Source organism: Pezoporus flaviventris, unplaced genomic scaffold, assembly GCF_033815535.1.
Source record: "Pezoporus flaviventris isolate CSIRO_AGI_PZ_B2104156 unplaced genomic scaffold, CSIRO_AGI_Pfla_v1 ptg000002l, whole genome shotgun sequence".
NCBI lineage: Eukaryota > Metazoa > Chordata > Aves > Psittaciformes > Psittacidae > Pezoporus > Pezoporus flaviventris.
In genome coordinates, this window is record NW_026892550.1 from 34,402,970 (window position 1) to 34,423,350 (window position 20,381).

General features: G+C 37.5%; 2 long non-coding RNA genes across 3 annotated transcripts in view; both read left to right on the forward strand.

Annotated features, from left to right (window-relative positions):
- Positions 1-20,381, forward strand: part of LOC133280260 (uncharacterized) — a 613,335-nt gene that overhangs the window by 211,424 nt on the left and 381,530 nt on the right. The window lies entirely within an intron of this gene.
- Positions 152-20,381, forward strand: part of LOC133275333 (uncharacterized) — a 73,741-nt gene continuing 53,511 nt past the window's right edge. For both annotated transcript variants that reach the window (XR_009745472.1, XR_009745469.1), the window contains exons 1-2: positions 152-440; positions 798-876. This is a non-coding gene — a long non-coding RNA (uncharacterized LOC133275333). The remainder of the gene's footprint in view (positions 441-797; positions 877-20,381) is intronic.

Sequence of the window (20,381 nt, forward strand, 5' to 3'; positions counted from 1 at the left end):
AACCGTGCCCCGAAGGGCTCCGCGGGCAGGCGGGCTGCAGCTGCGGGGCTAGGTGAGGGTGGGTCGGTGCGGGTATGGCTGCCGTTGCCGGACCGGAAGAGGTCAGTGAGGTGAGCCTGACCTAACCCACCGCATAGTTCTCTTCCAGTGCCGCCCAGCTGGTGTTTTAAGCTTAGACGGCCCTTTGTGTGGACGGGAACCCTAATCAAAGAGCATTGTTTTGTGAGACACTTAAGGGAAGGCACGGTATCTTCATTTTGTTCTTAAGTGTGAACTTTTAATGCCCTCTGATACCTAATGAGCTATCACAGGCTTTCTGGTATTTAAACCACTCTTAAAGTCCACCTTCTTTCAAGACTTTCTTAATGCACAGCTCGAAGTTTCAGCCTTATAAAGTCAGTATTTAATAGTTTTTTGCACTCAGTCCACGTTTACACGAGGTAAATGCTTCCTTCCCTGCTTCATTGGAAGTAAGAATAGACATCATAAGCTCCACAAACTCTTAACAAAATTGAGGGAACTTGCATTTGAGGGTAGTCTCAACTAATACTGTTTGTTACATAAACACTGCGTATCCAGTCTGTTATCTGGGCTCAATCTAAATGCATTTATTCCTAAAAGAATAAATCTCTTTTTTTTTTTTTCCTGTAAGGAAGTGACTATATGAGGTTAAAGTAGTTATGTTTGCTGAAATAAAACTGTGAATGCAGGCGTGCTACTGAAGTTGAGTATGCTACCCTTTGTTACAAATGCCTTTTTTCTTTTTCGCAGTGATGTTTTTGCTGTGATCTTTCTAGATCAAAACAACAAGGCAGTCATTAGCCAGAGAATTAAGCTTACTCATCAGAGAGCAGAAATCACCAATGTTCCAATACGGTATGTGAAACTCAGACTGATTTTTCTGCTGCCCTTGAGTCCTGCCTTACTGTTCTTCCAACACAGAAATTAATGCATAACTTGGGTTTCTGTATTCATATGTAGGCACCTTAAAAGTACAGACAATAACAATTTCTGTTACTTAACTATCAAATGCAATGTTTTTCATTATAAGGGATTTTATAACTCGATATTTTTCAGTGGATGGTTTGTGCAGTGTGTTACAGCAGATTGGGTTTTCAATTCCACATCTAATTCTGCAGGTGCATCAGAAGCTCCAATACTATCCATTTGTTACGGTTCTCTAGCCCTTTATCCACTCATGTAAACAATAAACTTTAACTAGAGATTCCACAGTAACTCTCCTTTTGCATGCACTTTTATTCCTCTAAAAGTTGATTTCCAGGTACATACAAGCTGTCATTGGTGAGCTTTGTATTACAGCATTTGGTGGTGGTTGGTAAATATTTGTGCGTTTGCTTTAATAAAAGCTTTTAAGAATACATTTGAAGCAAAAAGAAGAGAGGTAATAACACTGTAAGAGACACTAATCTGACTGTTTTGCACTTCGAAACAAATGCCCAATGCTGAACTCAAAATCAGGATATTTTTAGGTAAAAGTGCCTAAAAGCAGCTGAATGAGGAACAGTTGTTGGGCAGAACTGTTGCTGATACAGTTTTTTTAATTATATAGTAGTACAGCCAAGACAGAAACACGCAACTGTGTGTTTTCAGTGTTCCAAGTGGAATAATCTTAGCTGCTTTTGTGGCAGTCATTCCTTGAGTCGGGAAATCTCAGTTGCTGCTATTCAGTTTCAACATTACAGTTCACTACAGGCTACAAGGGAAGAAATTCTGTTAAGATGCAAGTGTTAAAAGGAGGCTGATGGATTGCTTACAAAATAAAAGCTTTCATTAAATTTATTTCAGGGTTCTTTATTAAATAACAGTTCTTGGCAGGTAGTTCCATCAATAGTTGTTCACACCTTATTTTGACTTTGAAAAATGCAGTGTCCACAAGAAATAATCTCTCCTGCAGGTAATTAAATGTACAAATTTCAAAAACAAACAAGCAAATAAATCTCACTTGAGTGTAAGTTTAACATTTGACTATTTTTTACTTCCTGTCTGCTGCTGGATCAAAAAAATCATAGCATATGTACTATAATAATTGATAACAGCAAATAATAGCAAGTTACCTGCAGTGAAAGGTAACATCTATTTTTAAAACAGAAATTGAGTAAATCTACATATGCTCATAAATTTGTCCTGTTATTGTAGTTGTGTGCACAGCTGCCTCTGTTATTTTTCCCAGTGGTGTTCTCAGGCACCATTTCTTGATTTGATTGTGCATTTGCAATATTTACATTCAGACAATGACATACAGTGTCACAGTGTGCTCTGGACTGGACACATATTTTTGCTGACATACCTGGGAAGTTATTGCAGTTGTGATCTCAATAGGAAAAAAACCACAAACATTTTTTTCAAAAAATTCAGATTTTCCCGAATTATGAAAAGAATACAATCCTTTATTGCATTTCCCAGAATTCATATGGAAGCCCTGCTTCCCTGCCTTGTTGTATTTGGCATGAAATTGCAAGAGTAGAGCTATAAAAATCCAGTTGCTCAAACTCTTTGTTCTATGTGGAATTCCTCCATTCGATTAATGTGTTAGTCTTAGACCATTGGTGCACAGCTAAATTTGCAGTTAACAAATCTTTGAAAAAAAGATGTTGGCAAGGAGTATTATCCTATGGCAAATATAGACTAATTTAAATGGAGTATCAGTTTAGACCAAATGGCAAAGTTAGATTTTTTTTGAAGGCAACACAAGAGAACAGAAAAATGCAGAATACAAGCACACACTGTTGTCTTAATCCAGTGGTCTGAAGAACAATATCAGGATTGAGACTCTTGCTCAAGTCATAGTTTTTTTTTTTTTGTTTTGGCTGGTTGAAATATACAGTGAACTACAAAGACATTCCCTTTATGATGGCAAAATCTTGGATAAGAATTAAGAAGCAGTGGATGACTGATCTGTTTCATCCTTGCCTGGAGAGTTAATGTGGACAGTTAAGCACACTCAAATTTGCTCATCATGTAATCCTAATGAAATCCTTCCTAACCCTTGTAAAAACATTCCCAGATCCTTCAAAATGAAGTCTCTTAGTGCAATTAATCCAAATAGTTGCACTGTTCAGGGAATGCATTCTGGTTCTGAATTCCTGGTCTCCCAGTGATTTTTGAAGGTCACGCATAGTTTATATGAATGCATAGTGAAACCACTTTTTGTCAGTTACCTCAAAATAAATAATGCCTTGAGTGCTGGGATACTTTTTTGGTGTAAAACTCTTACTTTACATTACAAAACATGTACCATTATAACTTTGTTTTTTTAAAGCTGCAGTTATTGTAAAGATACAGACCAAGGAAATTCTATGGAAATTGCAGTAAAGCGTCAATATGAAATTATGAACTAAGTTGTGAATATCAGTTTTAGTGTAGGAGTTTCTGACATATATTTCAGTGTTGCAGCCACAATAAAATGCTACAACTCACATACTCTTCTTACTGAACATGGAGCATGTGTTAAAAATACTTATAATTAATGGATTAATGGATTTGGAGTAAAATGGGTAGTTGAAACTTAGTGGTACCATCCTAATTTATGACAATGGAAAACTGGTCATAGATAGGCATATTCCTAGGGTTCCAATTCATATACTAAACAAGAAAGTCAATTTCTTATTTATAAGTTGAATACATTATACTTTAAGTAAGTCACCAGAGCAGGACAAGACTTAGATAAAATACCAAAAACAAACCCCAAACAAAGAAGCCACTTAATTATGTGTACAGTTATATTTTTAAAAAATTACTAATGTTTTGATATTGTCACAGTATTACCAGAATTTCTCTGAGCAATGATTAATAGTGTGACAGATTCACCTGTCAGTAAGTGTTCGGCTGTAAGCAAGTCACCATTCTTTTAGAAAAAAATAGCTTCTTTTCTCTCTATCAATTCTTGATTTCTGCAGAGTTAAAAAAAAAAAAAAACTATTTGAAACTCTTGGGTAGTTTGACATCTAAGTTTTCAGTAGAATAAATTTGCTATATTCAGTCAGGAATTAGATGTGGATTGCTTTCAAATGGTGAAAGTCATACTTCTTTCCTAAGAGACCTTTGTACTGTATTAATCTATTACCCTTCAGGTTGAAGGGTTAAATCCACAAGTGGGAATTAGACTTAAAAGGAGAGATGCAAACTATTCACACTCCCTAAATTTCAGTAATAATTAGGGTCCACTGACTATACTATATTTGTAAGGTAATGGAAACTCTGAACTCCCTATCTAATCAATGGCAAAAGGTAGGCACCTCACCAGACAGTGATTTAGAGCAGGGGCCTCATCAGGGCTTTCTCTCCACTAGCCACACTGGGAGCAGTGCCAGTTCCTGCTATTGGTTACCCCACCGCGTAACTTCAAGCAGTCACCTGTTTTCCTTATGCACTGTAAGGGAAGAGATACATCTAAGAACATGATTCCCTTGTACTTTGAGCCAGGTGCTGTCTGGAAGTGTCATGGAGTTGCCTAGATGACTCTCTGCAGTCTGGATTCACAGCAGTGAACCACCTCCTTTGGTTAGATACCCAAGCAAAGCAATTTTTTTTCAAAAAAGAGAATGTGGAAGGTTCTTGTAAGCTGCAAACCATTGATACCTGGATAATCGGTGCACCTTTTCCCTGGGAAATGGAGAGCAATTGATCCTAGAGTTTCTAACTCCTGAGAAAGTATTCAGGGGACTAGAATAGTCAGTGTTCTGAACTGAGGCTAACTCCATCTCTCTTGATAGAGTGTTTCTATTTTGCATAAAATAATTTCATTTTTAACTAGAGCACTGACTGGCACCAAGGTCGTATAGGTTAGCCTGGAATTGTCAAATCTAATCTTCAGCATCTGACTGCTGAACATAATCATCTCAGACTTCGTATTTTGTAATATAATTCTCTCTGGAAGGATATTCTGATCTTAGGCTGTGATCTTGCTGTTAATTGTAACAGGAGCTTTTGAGAGTATGAATTTAATTTTGGCTTGTCTGGAATAAATCTGCATATAATGGTGTAGTGATTGAGGTATGTAAAATAAGTATTCAGTATCCATCTACACCCTTTGTTTGTTTGTTTGTTTTATTGAAGGGAAATATTTCACTACTCTAGAGATCCCTCTTCCTTCCTCCATCAGAGTATCTAATAACCCAGTGATAATGGCAGTTCCTTTGATGGCAGGAGATCAGCAGTCCATATGCTGCTCCATATCAGATTGGATGCTTTGAACCTAGATATATTATTCCTTCTGTGACTGTTTTAAGCCAGCAGGAAAGAGAGCTTCAGAGACCATAGCAATATTATCCTCACCATGTTTCTGTTCAAGAGTTGACCTGGTAAGCATTACAAGAAACTACATCTTTTGGAGTAGATTCCAAAAGCAAGATACATAGAAATACTCAATTCCACCTACGTATGAAGGTGGAAGAAACTGGTATCTTCAAATCTTGATGCCCATGCACATCCTAGGAGCAGAAAATTGGCTACAGCAGAAACTAGCTTCCTGGGAACTGAGGCAGCATTGAAATTAAATGTGGACAGCCCTGTTTTTGGGTGACTTAAGAGTTGGTATCAGATCTCTGAGATAAAACTATTACAGACTAAGTATTATTTTGTGTGTTAGAAAGCAAAACTAGAGAAAAAGATCAAAAAATATATTAATTCCTTCAGAAATGTTCAGCATAGTAGAAAAATCATGACATTTCAAAGTTCTATAACCATATTAAGCGATATCAGGTTTCTTTCCCAAATGTTTCCTTCCAAATGACGATGCCCAAAGGAGAGAACGTCTTTTACAGTTCTTCAGTTATAGAGCAATATCAGAGAAGAACTTACTCAGACTCAGGCTAAATTCAGAAATAAAATGTTTGAAAAATAACTGAAATACCCCCAAAGTTATTTTGCAAATTTGTACTGAAAATTACAGATTTCTTAAAGATTCTTATTCCCTTTCCAGCTATATCCTCTGTTTGCTTTTAGATATTCAGATCCATCAGCATAGATGCCTCTACCCATTCACAATCGCATAATCTAATTTACAGTTGTAGTTTAAATTCATCTGGAGAAACAAGTTTGACAGCAATGTGCAACTGCCTCAGAGTGGGAAGAGCAGATCTTACTGAAGCTGGATATTCATGGTATAACTACAGACAACCTAGCAACTTATGAACAGTGCTTGTAACTTTACTTCATCTTGAGACACTGTTCAGTACCAGTAGTTTCCCTTGTTGTGTTGATGGATAATGGCTCCTCGCAGATTGAGCAAAAGTAAGCTACATTTGTCTGGAGGAGAAAAGAAAACGTTTAAAACTTGCAGTAGTTTATTCAAAGGCTAAAGCCTTGAAGATGTTTAAGAAAAAGAGTCCAGCAGTGCCTCTAGGCTATCTACACACTAAAACAGATGAAGGGAAAAAGAATAAATTTGGTACCTGAAGAGAGGCAGAAACAGTAGATTCTTTGCCAGTACTGTATTTATACATACAGTCTTCTGAGGTGTATTCTCCTATGGATGGTTTCCAAGTAAGATTAATGCCTCAAGGAAAAGTAAGGAGAAGGCGATCTTGGGATGAAGAACTTGCCATTTTTCCTTCAGGTTTAAATCATAGAATTATAGAAATGTTGTACTTCAGTGCTGTCCTGAAAAAACATTAGGATATTTGTTTAAAAGCATCGATAGTATTATAGATCCATGAAGCTCTAATAACAGACCAAAATAAGTGGGGTTTGCTGGGCAGAATACAGTGAGGGCTATTGCAAAAACTGGCCTAGCAGCTGCAACCAGTTTTTATGTCTCTCTTACACAAATAGTACGATTCCTAGTACCTTGCTGCAGACCTTTATCAGCTGCATACATATATGCAGCACCCCATTTTAATTAGCCTGAAGATTCACGGCTTAAAAGGAATAGCAGGAGTCTCTAATTATGTTCACAAACTAGTGATCTGCCCAGAAAATGAGGTATGAATAAGCATTAAGCAGTCAGAGGCCAGTATTCAATCACAGAAAGAAGCAGGAAGAGTAGAAGATAAAGTAATGCCATTTTCACTGATTTGTCTGGGCCTTGAAAATGACTAAAACCACTCCTTCTTTAGTAAAACACATCACGTCTAGATATAGAGATTTTTGTTTTATTCTTATCAGTAATGTTGGACTAGATTTTTTTTTTTTCTCATGTCTGTGTTGTATTTCTGATATTTCTATTTTAAATATATTTGTTTAGGCATCAGCAGCATTTCTTGAAGGACTGTTATGAGAATAATGCTTTCCAAGTATCATTTATAATTTTTCAGTCCAAGTTCCAGAGACTATTCTTTTCTTCCCTTGAAAAAAAACATTACACTGGGATTTAAATCATTGCTATTCACAAACTGGCCTTGACAAAAAAAAGGCTGAGGATTATCTCTTTAGCAACTTTTAAATCAAAGCTGCATTATTGATACTAAGCTAAAAAGGCTTTGCAGTTCTTTGTATAATTAAAAGCAACTGTTATGGAAATTTTTCGGAACAGCTGGTGTATTGGAAGAAAGGTTACACTCTTCTCTATCAGTAATCCCTTTAAATCTCTGACATGATTCATAGCGCCTCAAACAATGCCAGTAAATTAAACAAAACTGGATGCCTTCCATACATACATTTATTACTTGTACCCCTATCAACAAGTCATGTAAGAATGCAATAACAGAACTCAAACTGGCTAGTGAATGTAATGTGAATGTCTCTTTTAATGAACTTTATTTCTACTTTTGTTTTCTAAAATACTCATTTTGCCCAAAAGTGGTGTCAGTCTTCCTAACTGGCCCAGATAGCTTACAGTCATAATTTATTCTTGAACATCAGTCAAGGGTAACAGACTGGAAGGAAAGGATAGGCCTTGATGAGTTTGGTAAAGGCTAGAGACAGTTTTGAAGTAGTATGAAAAGCTTTAGCTCATCACGAATTTTGGCCTTTCCTTTCAGAAAGTGGAAAAAGATTTTTCCTGTTGGCTGGAAGGAAGCAGCAAATCATTACTGCAGCTGAGGTTTTTCATTTTGTTCCTGGCTTTCAAGGCAGGGAGATCTTTGGAAAGGGGAGAAGGAACAGCCAAGGTACTTCTTTTTTTATCTTTAAGGGATAAGAAGTACCAGGGAGCAGAAAGAAGGAACAAAAACCAAACAAATGTGGGCCTCAAAACCCAGAATTGGTGAATGACTTGTTGGGTTTCAGAGTGTACAGATGAAGGGTGTTTTGTAGACATGAGGGAACTCGGAAACGAAGTCTGGGCTTGTATAGAAGCAAGATGATACTTCTTTTCAAAGGGGTGGAATAACCACGTGCAACAAATGCTGGCCTAGGGACTGACTGGTGGAGAAGCAGTGCTGCAAGGACAGGTCTGCTGGCGTCGTCTCGGTCAAACAGAAAATGAGCCAGCAGTGCACCCCTGTGGCAATAAAGGCTCACCGCATTCCGTGCTGCTTCACATGGTACACAGCCATCAGGTCAAGGGAAGCGATATTTGTTAGCACACGTGAAGCCACATTCAGACTCCTATGTGTAGTTTTGGATTCCTCAGCACAGCAAGACATTAACAAACTAGAGAGATTCCAGCCGAGCTCCACCAATATGTTTAGGGTGCTGGAGCACATGGTGGACAGCAAAACACTGAGAGAGCAGTGATTGCTTAGCAGACAAGAAGGATAAGGCTTTGTACACTTCTCTGATTGCTGTCTTCACCTGCTGAAGGAAAGGGGAAGTTGTTTAGGATGCAGAGGCTCTTCCCAGAGGCACACAGCAAAAGGACAATGGAATGCAACATATTCAGGAAAGGAAATTTTTACTATATGAGAAAACCAAAAATTCATGAAAAGTGGTTAAGCACAGTAGGTTGTCCGGGGTGCATGTGAAATTTCCACCCTTGGAGAATACTCTTGGGAAAGACCCTGTGGAACCCGATCCCACTTTGAATATTGCCTTGCTTTGAGTGGATCATTGGACTTGATGACCAGTGGAGAGAGCTCTTCCTTGTTTCTGTGAGTCTGAGATTCACATTGTCAGCCAGATTTCTCTTTCTGTGTTTTTTTTTAATCCTGTGTGAAATTCTTTATGCTACTTAAAGAAATTTCGAAGTGTATTTTGCACATGCTGCAGTCCTTATTTATTCTTCCCCCTTCTGATAATGAGATACTATATCTAAGAGGTGTTGGCAGAAGGCTGTCAGTAGAGATTTGCTGGTTAAACTGCTGTAACATTAAGAGGCGGGATTCTGTGTAATAAAGTTTCTCATGATTTGTGAAGTGGGGAGAATATTGCTTTAGCAGTATGGTTCTTTGGCAGGGTATAACCTGATAGAAGCTGATGAGGAAGATGTTCGACAGGAGTACTGAAAAGTTCAAAAAGGACAAAACTTTCTGGATGCACTTTTTTAATTTAAGGGTTGGCAACACTGCAGTTCTACAAATTATTTATTCCTTTTGTCTTTGGCTATTTTGAACTCTCTTTGCTGTATTCTAGTGTTTGCCTTCAGTTCCCTTGCACAGACTTAGTAAGTGGTGATAATTTTGTATTAATAGAGTGTGTCTCATGACAGGCTAAGGAGGGTTGTTGACATAGCAGTCAGGATCTGTTCTACTACCCACCTAAGATCTAAGGGAAAGAGAAGCTGTGTAAAGCAGTGAATGAAAGTGTGTAGCACTGTAAAAGGTTTTAGACACTTGTGTTACTACTAAGTAGAATCTGGTGAGGAAAAAAATAACCTGAGAGAGCTGCATTAAATAAACCAAAGAGTGCCTCTAACTGGACTTGACAACTACACTGGATAGTCATAAATCATGTTAAGGCTAATATTCTCTGGTTTGGGAGCACTGAAAGAAAAATAGGTTGTTTTCTTCTAGGAGTTGAAGGTTTTGAGTTTTTTTTTTGTTCTTCTTGTTGTGTCTCTCTATCTCAGTTAATTCAGTAGGGCTTCTTTTCAAAAAAGTAGGGATTCACTTCTATAAATTGTCTTGTCATCTAGAGCATTTGCAGTGATCTGGTTGCTGGACTGTCTCTGAAGTGTCATAAACCAAAAAGTTTAGAGCTCTTCTCTAGAACCTTGTCAACCAACAGTCTTCATTTTCTAGCTTGCACCAAGAAGCAAGTAAAGTCAGTGAAGTTTTTCAGTAATCGGTGTAATATGTTCCCTGTGGTTAACGTAGCCAAGCAGGTGGGCAGCCTCCTTTTACATCCAAACAATCTCCAAAGAAAGAGTATGATGGATTATGTTGTGAGTAGAGGTATCTGCCAAGGCACCCTGGGATTAGTGTTAGAGCTGGTCTTATTTAACATGTTCATTAATGATCTGGAAGAGGGAGTAAGCAGACCATTAATTAAACTGGCAGATACTACACTGAAATAATTCTAAGATCCTAGCTAGACAAACAAAGGCAGACAAAAAGGTGGGTATTAAGAAAATCAAAGTAGTTTATGAAACTGGTTTCTGTTTGCCCACAGCTATATCTGGGTCATTTTACAGATTGTGATTGTATGTACATTTGTATCATCTGCACATTTAAACACTATTTAATAATTAAAGTCTTGGCAGCTTGAGAGAAGAACAGCTACGTAAGATACAGGGTCTCCTTGGTTTTAGCAGGGATAATGAGATAAAGTAGTAGGAACAGTGTGTTTTAGTTTCTTTCTTCATCAAAAGACTGCACTACGGCATATCCTTAGACAAAGCTTAAGTGATACTGTCTACTCTGCGTCTTTATCTGTCAATATCAGTATAGAATCGTAGAATAGTTAGGGTTGGAAAGGACCTTAAGATCATCTAGTTCCAAGCCCCCTGCCATGGGCAGGGACACATTTTATCAATAAAGTCATTTTTGAGCATTCCTAAAACACTGAAGTGAAGAGGGTGAGGAGTAGCACTTAGTATACCCACTCTACTGATGTCCCAATTTGATTCTTGTGACTTTACTTTTTAAGATCTTTCAGGTGGTTTAATTTACTTTATATTTTTACAAATAGCTTTTAATCAGAATTGCATGTGGTCTAATAATGTCACCAAAATTGTTTAAGTTTTTCTAGAAATAATGTGTTGGTTTTTTTTTTTTATTTTTATTAATTCTCCTTTAATTTGTGACTGAATTAATGTTGTATCATCGGTTCCATGATTTTGGTAGGGTTCCATATCAAATGCTGCTATCACTACTATAGCCTGATTTCCCTTTTAAAATTGATTTTTAAAAGAAAAATGAAACTCATTGTTTGTTATATGCCAATTTTATACAAGATCTTTGAAAGTACACAAAAGAATATCTAAGATCAGCAGCTCTAAAAATCAGGTACAAACAATCAAACACCACAAAACACAAATCTGCTTGATTTTTCAGAGGTTGTGAATGTGTTTCATGTGCAATATTCTGTACAGACTCTGCACAAAGACTGTTCCCCATCTGTGTCAGTGAGACAGAGCTCTGTAGGCCACATTAATGCGGGCTGCATGCATTTTCCTTGGAAAAGTCTGTTGTTTCTGTAAATTGGGGATAAATCTGCACAGCATGGGTTAAGTTGGATATAAGCAGTGTATCTGGAGGACACAGTATTGCAGTTCCTGTGGTGCTTGGAAGTTTACTTTAGTTCTGCTTGCAAGCACAGGAAGCAGGCTCCTGATACAGCAGTGCTCTCAGGAGGAAGGTGGCAATATAGCAGAATCTGAGTAAGTCAAAACCAGAAAAGTATTATTGCAAGTGCATCTGTCAAACCGGGGGATGCAGGAGAAAATGAGGTGGTGACAGGCTGAGCAGAAAGAGAATTAGCATAATATGAAGTGAATTAATGATGCCAGCAATTTTTAGCAGTTGAGAAGGTAAGGGCTGCAAAGGCAAGGTGGCATTCTATGATTTATGTGCAAGAAGCAGGCAAGGTGATATTTTTTAAAGTGTTTTAAGCTTCTAGGCTAAGTTCAGATGTTCAATTTCACTGTTGTTCAGTATGTAATTATAAAACCTGTGCAGCTGGAATTACTCAGTTATTCAGTGATTTGCTATTGCTTGTGTTCCAGTCCAAATGAGATGAATTGCTATTAACAAGTATTGATAATCGAGGTTTTGGTTTTCTTATGACTGTTATATGTTAAAAAAGGTCCATTAATTTTGATTGGATTGTTACTCCTGACTTACCCTATTAAAAAGAAAAAAAAAAAAAACTGAATTAAAAATACTAATTATAAAGATGTAATTTTTAATAGAAGCAGTTTGTCCTGGCCCAAGGTGCCTGTTATTTTCATCCCACTCATAAAAAACTTTAACATGTGCTGGACAGCAAAAATAAGTCATGCCATTCTATGTACCTGAGTTATTATTCATGCTAAAAGGTTGAATGCTAAAGCAAATTAAAAGCAGTAGAAAACTTGAATTGAGATGTGGTATTTTCTTTATTAGTGAAAATCAGTGAAAATTATTGAAAATTGAAGAGGTATAAATTGACAAAAAGCTACAGCATAAGCTAAAAATCTTCTAATAATGTGAAAAATCAAGGTATTCCCCACATTTCCTTGACAAGAATGTCATTTTGCTGTCTGCTGCAGTTTGTTTCAAGGTGGGTTTTTTTTTAAAAAATGAATGTCTTTTATTGGTGTTACATGCGCAATGTATATTTTATGAGCTGAGCAAGTACTGTTGGGGTGAAGTGTATGTTTAGATACAAAATAGTATTAGTGTGACCTAGATTTGAAGACTTCTAAAAGTAAATTAAAGAAGATGAAACAAATAGATCTGGGTGTTGTGTCAAAATAGTGTTCATTTGATCATCCATATTTCCTGGCTTATCTAGTATCTCAAACTATTATATTCTTGTTAATCGCAGTCCTAGGTATAAGCTGCTAAAGCTCTCACTTTGGGCAGTGACTTCTTACTTTAGAATGAGTTTGATATCTCTTCTTGAAAGGTGCCTAAAAAATGGTTAATGTTAAAGCTAAGGAAAGAAGTGATCCAGAGGGAATAATATTCAGTGCATTGTGTATTAGGAGGCATTTAAAAATAATAAATAATAGCTGGCAAAGGAAGCTTGTTGAAATAAGGTTGCAGTAAATAATAATAAATAATCTTGGAGGACATCAGTAGAAATTTTCAATAAGTAAGCATGTGGTCAGGTGAGCCTCTAGTACAGTAGTTGCTAGTCACTGTCATAATAGTAGCTTTTAAAATGGCAAAGAAATGGGATGTGTGTTCATCAGTGTATGACTGATGTGCTGACAGAACCCTAATTATGTCATGAGCACAAGAATGCTGCAATACGACTTCACCATAAGGGACTCAAGGCCGTAAATATATTTTACCAGCTGCTATGTGGAAGAAAAACCTACTGCAAGAATTTGGTTTTTATGGGAGTACCAGAGAGGTGTTGATCACTGAATCAAGTCATGAATTCTCAAGATCATGGTAATCAGAGAGGGCTAAGTATCTATTTGATGTAGGAAACATCTGTTAAAGAATTTCTTCTGAGTCTCATCAGTAGTTGGCAAGTCTCATTGCTTTAGCAATGTTTTCATTATTGCTGTGTGTATAAAATGGTGTAATATGTTTTGTGCTACTTTGCTGTATACACGGAAATAATAACAGGTATTTTAATTCTTGATAGAAGAAATTAAAATAGGCTAGCCTGTCATAGGGATTTATATGTTAAGCCAAATAAATAGTCTATTTATCTGTTATTTTTAATGAACTGACAAAGGCCAGCATCAAATACTTGAGCAGAGTTGAAACAATTGTGCAGTGGGGGCATCAAAAGAAAGATTTTCCAGTTTGGCTTAAAAATTTAATCCATTGATAATTTACTATTTTTTTGTTATGAGTTTGAGGATACTTTAGGTTAATATGCAGTTTTCAACACAAACCTCATGGACAAAGGAGGTGCTTTATGGTAAAGTCTGTAAAGCATATCCTTTTGACTGGTGCTTGTTGCAGAATGACTCTAAGAGCAGGACCATAGAGTTCTGGAGGACTGTGCAAGCAAGGCAGGGGGTGGCCCCCACAGGTAGCCGGAGACCAGACCTGGGAGGAGAATGTGGAGGAAGCTGTGGGGGGGCTAACCAATACTGTTGTGCCAAGGAGGAGTGGCTGAATACCACTCCTATATATATGTGTGAACTGCATCACAAATAAAGTAGAAGTTGCTTATCACCCATATTGGGTTGGCCTGTCTGCTTCTCCTCGCCGCTTACAGGTGTTGATTGGGCTGTGCCAATTTGCTGAATGGCGGCTGAGCACATGTATGTACAGACTTAATCTCTATGAGGAACTACACATTTTCATCAAACAAAAGAAGAGATTCATGTACAGATGCTGGTGGACAAAATACGCTATTTCATGCTAAAACTAGGGTTCTGTTTCATCCAATTTTAGCAATGTTTGAAGAAAATACTATTTTGGTGTTTAGGACAGTTGTGCATTACAGACCATGCATCACAATATTAATTTTGCCTGTCAAAGATACCACTTTCTTATGTCCATTTTGTGTTTACAAATCTTTACCAGACTAATATTCACAGCAGAACTGAATTTAAAAACCCCCAGAGGTACACATTCATCTTAGAAAATGAATAGGTTTGAAGGCAGGGGGAGATCTTCACTGAGAAATTCATGATAAAAGTTATTCAGGAGACAGACTGAGAGAGCTGGGCTTGTTCAGCTTGGCAGGGTAGAACTTAAAAGTCTTCCAATACTGAAAGGGGCCTACAAATCTGGAGAGGGACTTTTTAAAAGGGCATGTAGTGATAGGGCAAGGGGAAATGGCTTTAAGCTAAAAGATGGGAGATTTAGATTAGACTGAGAAGAAATTCTTTACTATAAGGTGGTGAGACACTGGAATAGGTTGCCGAGAGAAGCTGTGACTGCCCCATCCCTGGAAGTGTTCAAGACCAAGTTGGGCAGGTGAGCAACCTGGTCTAGTGGAAGGTGTCCCTGCCCATGACAGGGGTTGGAACTATATGATCTTTAAGTTCCCTTCCAACCCAAACCATTCTATGATTTTGTGATGTTTTGAATTATAGAATAATAGAATCATGATTCTACGATGTTTTGTATAATGGTTGTGATAACAGTGATGTTTGAATAAAGGCATATAGGTTATTATTTTGCTTTCTCTGCTTTTTCCTTGCTTCACTTGCTTTTTTTGTTTTGTTTTGATTTTTTTTAACATCTGATATATCTAGCAATACTCTAAGTGCTTTACATCTATGCAAATGTATTTTAATATTCTGTCTAGTGTAACAGTATATTCATTAAATGTATGCTTTTCCTGTCTGCTGCTGTCATATCATTGTAGTGGAGAGTTCAACACATTAATTATATGCTTTGTACTAATAATCGCTTAAGTTCAAGCCTGTTGTCTTTCAGTTTTCCTGAATGGATCCTTGCTTACATTAGGAAAGAGGATAAATAGATGTTCATATTTACTTTTTCGGATTTGACTTAGATTCATTGCTTTCAGAAATTATGAGCAGCAGCAAAGAATTTAATGTAGAACTGAAACATTTCAGAGAAATAAATTCAAAATATATGTGTGTGTATGCATTTCTTGTCTTCCCTAAAGCTTATAATACAATTGGAGCATAACTAGACCTCCACTTGACTTGGCTGTATGTAATGCCTTGATAGTTCCTCTTCTTTTTGTACTTGCTCTCCACTGGTCACCATCCTCCATTTCTCAGTAATTTATTTTCCATGTGTTACATTTTAGCAAACAAATACATACTTCCGAGTACATATAGAGTGTCGTCATCCTTTTGTGTATGCTATGTTGTCTCTGTTTCTTTAGAATTTCTTTAATCTCACTTTTGTTTCTCTCTGACCCTGTATCAAACATAACCAGCATCTTAATACAAGTTCAGTACTGTTATACAGTGCTTATTTTACTTTGTTAATAACTCTAATAAAATCAGTGTACCTAAAGCAGTGAATAGTATCTTCATATCTAACACGTAAGGCTTTGTTGCTCTTGCAAGTAAATTGCAACTGCAAGGTCAGTAATTCATGCAGTGGACGTAGCAAATAAAAGTAGCTGTGTGTAGTCATGCATGAATTCTTATACGTAGGAAAATTACTTAGCAAATGCACTCGATGCTTTTTCTGTGGTGCCAGATGTAGAACTGGAAAAGGTTTAGTGTTAACATGGGAACCCTAACTGTACCATTAAAGGCATTCCAACTGGTGTGAAATATCTGAGTCATTTGTTCCAAATCAAAGTTAAAATAACTCTGGTAGAGAAGGGGAGTGACGAGGTTGTAGAAATTATCAATATTGTAAAATATGACAAAAACTTCAAAAGAAGGGAAAAAGAGGCAGACACCATGGCAGGTGTCATCTTTGGATCTGGAGTAGTTTTATAGTCATCTGACTTGTTAATTTCTCCCATTTGTTACTATCAAAGAGAGGATGAAACAGCTTAGCTTCAAGGCAATACCTAAGCCCTTTACATGTAACTCCAAGCACCTGGCTCTCTTAAGAAAGAAAAGCTGTTCATCAGCTTGAAACCGGCAGTTCTGAGGCACTGTTTGCCAGGTACAATTACATTGGTTGTCACAAGACATTAGGCTCACTGTTAAGGCGTCACAGAGTTCTAGGGAAGAACTAAGTTTCCTAGTTTTAGGAGTTAGCACTTAAAGTGCTGAGGTCACTACTGCACAAAGATTGAGAGCAAATAATTTAATATTGAGGTTGTAATGGTTAATATTGGTTGTAATTGTTGCAGCCTTCTAGAATCCACCCGTAGCAGAAGTTATTCCTTTAGACAATCATGATCAGTTCAGCCTTAATTCAGATGATGCTGTACATTCATCAGTGTGTAGGGATCACAGCATTGTTAGGGTTGAAAGGAACCTCTGGAGATCATCTAGTCTAAACCCCTGCCAAGGCAGACCCACCTAGAGGAGGTTAAACCAGAACACATCCAGGTGGATTTTCAATGTCTCCAGAGAGGGAGACTCCACAACCCTCCTGGACAGCCTGTTCCAGTGCTCTGCCACCCTCAAGGTAAAGAAGTTCTTCCTTGTGTTGAGGTGAAACTTCTTATGTTTTATTTTATGGCCATTGCTCCTTGTCCTGTCACTGGGCACCACTGAAAAGAGTCTAGCACCATCCTCTTGGCACCCACCTTTGAGATATCGATATGCATTATTGAGATTCCCTCTCAGTCTTCTCATCTCTTCTCTTGAAAGAAGGTCCAGCTTCTGCAATCTCTTCTCATAAGTGAGAAGCTCCCAACCCCTGATCATCTTTGTGGCCCTCCGCTGGACCCTCTCCAGTAGCTCCTTGTTTTTCTTGTACTGAGGAGCCCAGAACTGGACACAGATAGACAGTGCTACAAAAATAGGACAGCTTTTCTAGCTAGACAAGCTAGAAAAACAAGAGTGGGTGTTTTGCTGAATTATATTTTACTATGCGTTAGAGCAGACCAGAAGTATGTACATTGGCAGTTACCATATTTCAGGTGAAGTATAGTAATTGAGACCTGAGAAGTGGCTATCTCCACCTGAGCTCAAACAGAGTATTCACAGATTATAAACTTTTCTGAAACAATTCTGAGAAAAGGAGTGTTGTTTATAGTGTTTAACAGTACCTAACCTGTTAAAAAAAAAAAAGCTTTAATTTGTTGTCCACAGAGTACTTCACATGGTATAGCCAGACTCATAAAATTAGCTCAAAAAAAAAAAGGTAAAAAAGGGGTCAAATATATTGTTTGCAATAAATAGGTCCCAAGCCTGCCTCCTTTGACTTTATTAGGCGTACACTAGAGATGAACCTGTCTCACTCTTTCTCCTGTTAATACTAACCTCTGGTTGCTGCTGCCATTATTAAGTTAATTGTTTGGATCATCAATCTGTGTCAACAAAGCTTTCAGAGTGCTTGATGAGATTTCAGGCATCAAGCTGTGAGGCATTAAAAAATGATGAATTTACATCCAGGTAAAACAATGCCCTTCAGCTATAATAATGAATCACTACTTTGTTTACAAATGGGTATTCATCGTGAGACATGGCATGCATAGACATTTTTGAAGGGGGAAGGCATTAGCACAGTAAATGATCTTTGCAGCTAAAGCTGAATACAGAGCAAAGTGAAAAACGAAAGCATGTCAGGTTGTCTTTTCTGAAAAGAATTATGAATGCAAATTCACACTGGTGCTGCCTGGCCCATATTTAAATATAAACAAAAGATACAATTCAGTATTAAGATGTCCTTTTTCTGTAGAGACAAATCAACACAGTATACTTCTAAAAGTTTCATCAGTGAATAGAATTTCTCAGTGTATGCTTTTAGATCCTGGACCAAATCTTTTATTCACAATGAAAGACTATTTCCTCTAAGCAGGCAACAGGTGCCAGTAGTCTACCTCCCACCGTTCTGGCAGTCAAGGAAGATTTAACTATGTTGGCTTTCCCTCCCCACACTGTTTCTGCCAATGGTTGGGAAGACTGATGATATAATGTTGTTAGGCCTGTCAGCCCAAATAACTGTATGATCACATCACAGGTAAATTTAGTGTAATTAGTCTCACAAAGGCAGTGAAGATGCTACTGCACAGGCTCAAGCAGCCAGTAAAAGTGCACAGAATTGCTGGAGGTCTGATACTGTCATTGCCAGAAAATTACTAATACTGGGCAGATTATAGTTATCAGAAGTATGCTCACCTGTCTTGTAATCATACCCAGATCATGCCTTACAACTCTGTATTTGGAATCTAATTTATTAGTGTTACAACTCCAGTGTCATTAGTACTGTCTAGAGAGTACCTTCCATGCCATAATTTCTGAGGTCTTATGATATATTTCTAGTTGTTCAGAAAACTCACTACATTTGTGTTTGCAGGGGGGTTATTCAGTACAGGGGACATGTCAAAACAAAGAGTTCCATGATAGGGTATAAACCAGAGACACGTTAATACCCCAATAATAAACTGTTACCATGAAGATCTGTATAAGATGTCTGTTAATTCTAAAAGAGCCTCTCAAAGTCTGCTCTTTGGGAGAGGAATATGCAGTAGAAAACGCAAGCATGGCAAAAGTCTCTAATCAAATGATCCAGGCTAGTTATTGTCATTCTTGTGATTAAATCCTAAGACTACTGAAGCAGTAGGACAACTAAAGTTGTCCTGTGTCTGAAAGTCCTGAGAGTTGTCTTGGAGGATCTCTTCAGCAACTTGATTGCAATTGTCTCAATAGTACAGGTTGACAAGAAAACAGTACCCATGCCAAAGTGACACATTTTGATGGAGGTTTTGGTGTAGAGGCAACAACTATTTCTGCTAGAGAACTAGTGATTCTGAAATTAAGGGTATGAGGAAGGAATTTATGAAGTCTCTGTGCTACCAGCATTCATTGTGCTCCTCCTTTCTCTCTGGAAAATGCTTTTCAGCCTAGCAACTGAGGCGAAGGGGAGGAAACCTCAAAACAAACAGTAAGATTTTCATGCTGTTAACGTCTTAATACCCTTAACATTAATCACATAAATCCCAAGGCTTGTTAAATATAAAAAAGAACTGACACAAACTTCAAGACAGAAGGTAATTTTCCACCTTTAATTTGAAATGTGCTGGCAAAAGTGTTGTTTCTCAAAGGAAAGGATGGGTAAGGGATGGCTTTGTCTTATTTAGACAAGGCAGTAAGTAATTTTGTACAATGACTGTACGTTAACTGTGCTCAGCACCATCATACATTATTGATTCCTTTTCATGAAGAAAGGCTTTTTTTTCTCCCTTAGTTGGGGAGCTGTCTGCCAACATTCTGTGAAAAATTGCAAATAACTCTAGGAATTGTTTACATAAGGCAGGAATATCTTTGCAAAGATAGGCTGGAAATGCTGTAACAGCTCCCATTTCTACAATGCATCACTAAAGAATCACCTTTGTGTTCAGAATTTTAATTTACGAACACAAGTGACTGCAGTTCATTTGGCTGAAGCAATTACTGTTTGTCTGCTTGCCATTGTCTTGGAGATTATTTCTTCTGCAGCAGGAGCAACCACACATGAAACAAGTTCTGAACAACTGGTGTTTACTACCCAGGATATTAAAGTAACCCTGAGAAGCATCAATATAATTTGGTGTTGTGATTTGGGTGAGATAGTGAACTATATGTGATGGTTCAGGAGTTATTCCTGCTTTAGAAGCAGAAGCTTTCAACAGACAGGCAGGGGAGGCAGCTGAGAGTGGCAAATTCTACTGTCATCTCACTGTGGCAACAATCATGAGCTTCCTCAGATGTTTCTTACTAGTCTGGTTTAACTTATTTAAAAGCAGAAGTGTTTGCGTGTTAGAAACTAGGCATGTTTCACCAGAAATTCTAGCTCTGTACTGTTGGTGACACTTTACTACCAACTTATTTACTGTAACAGTTTTGCACTTTTTAGGTTGTAATTATTCTCTATAATTTTAAAATAAAA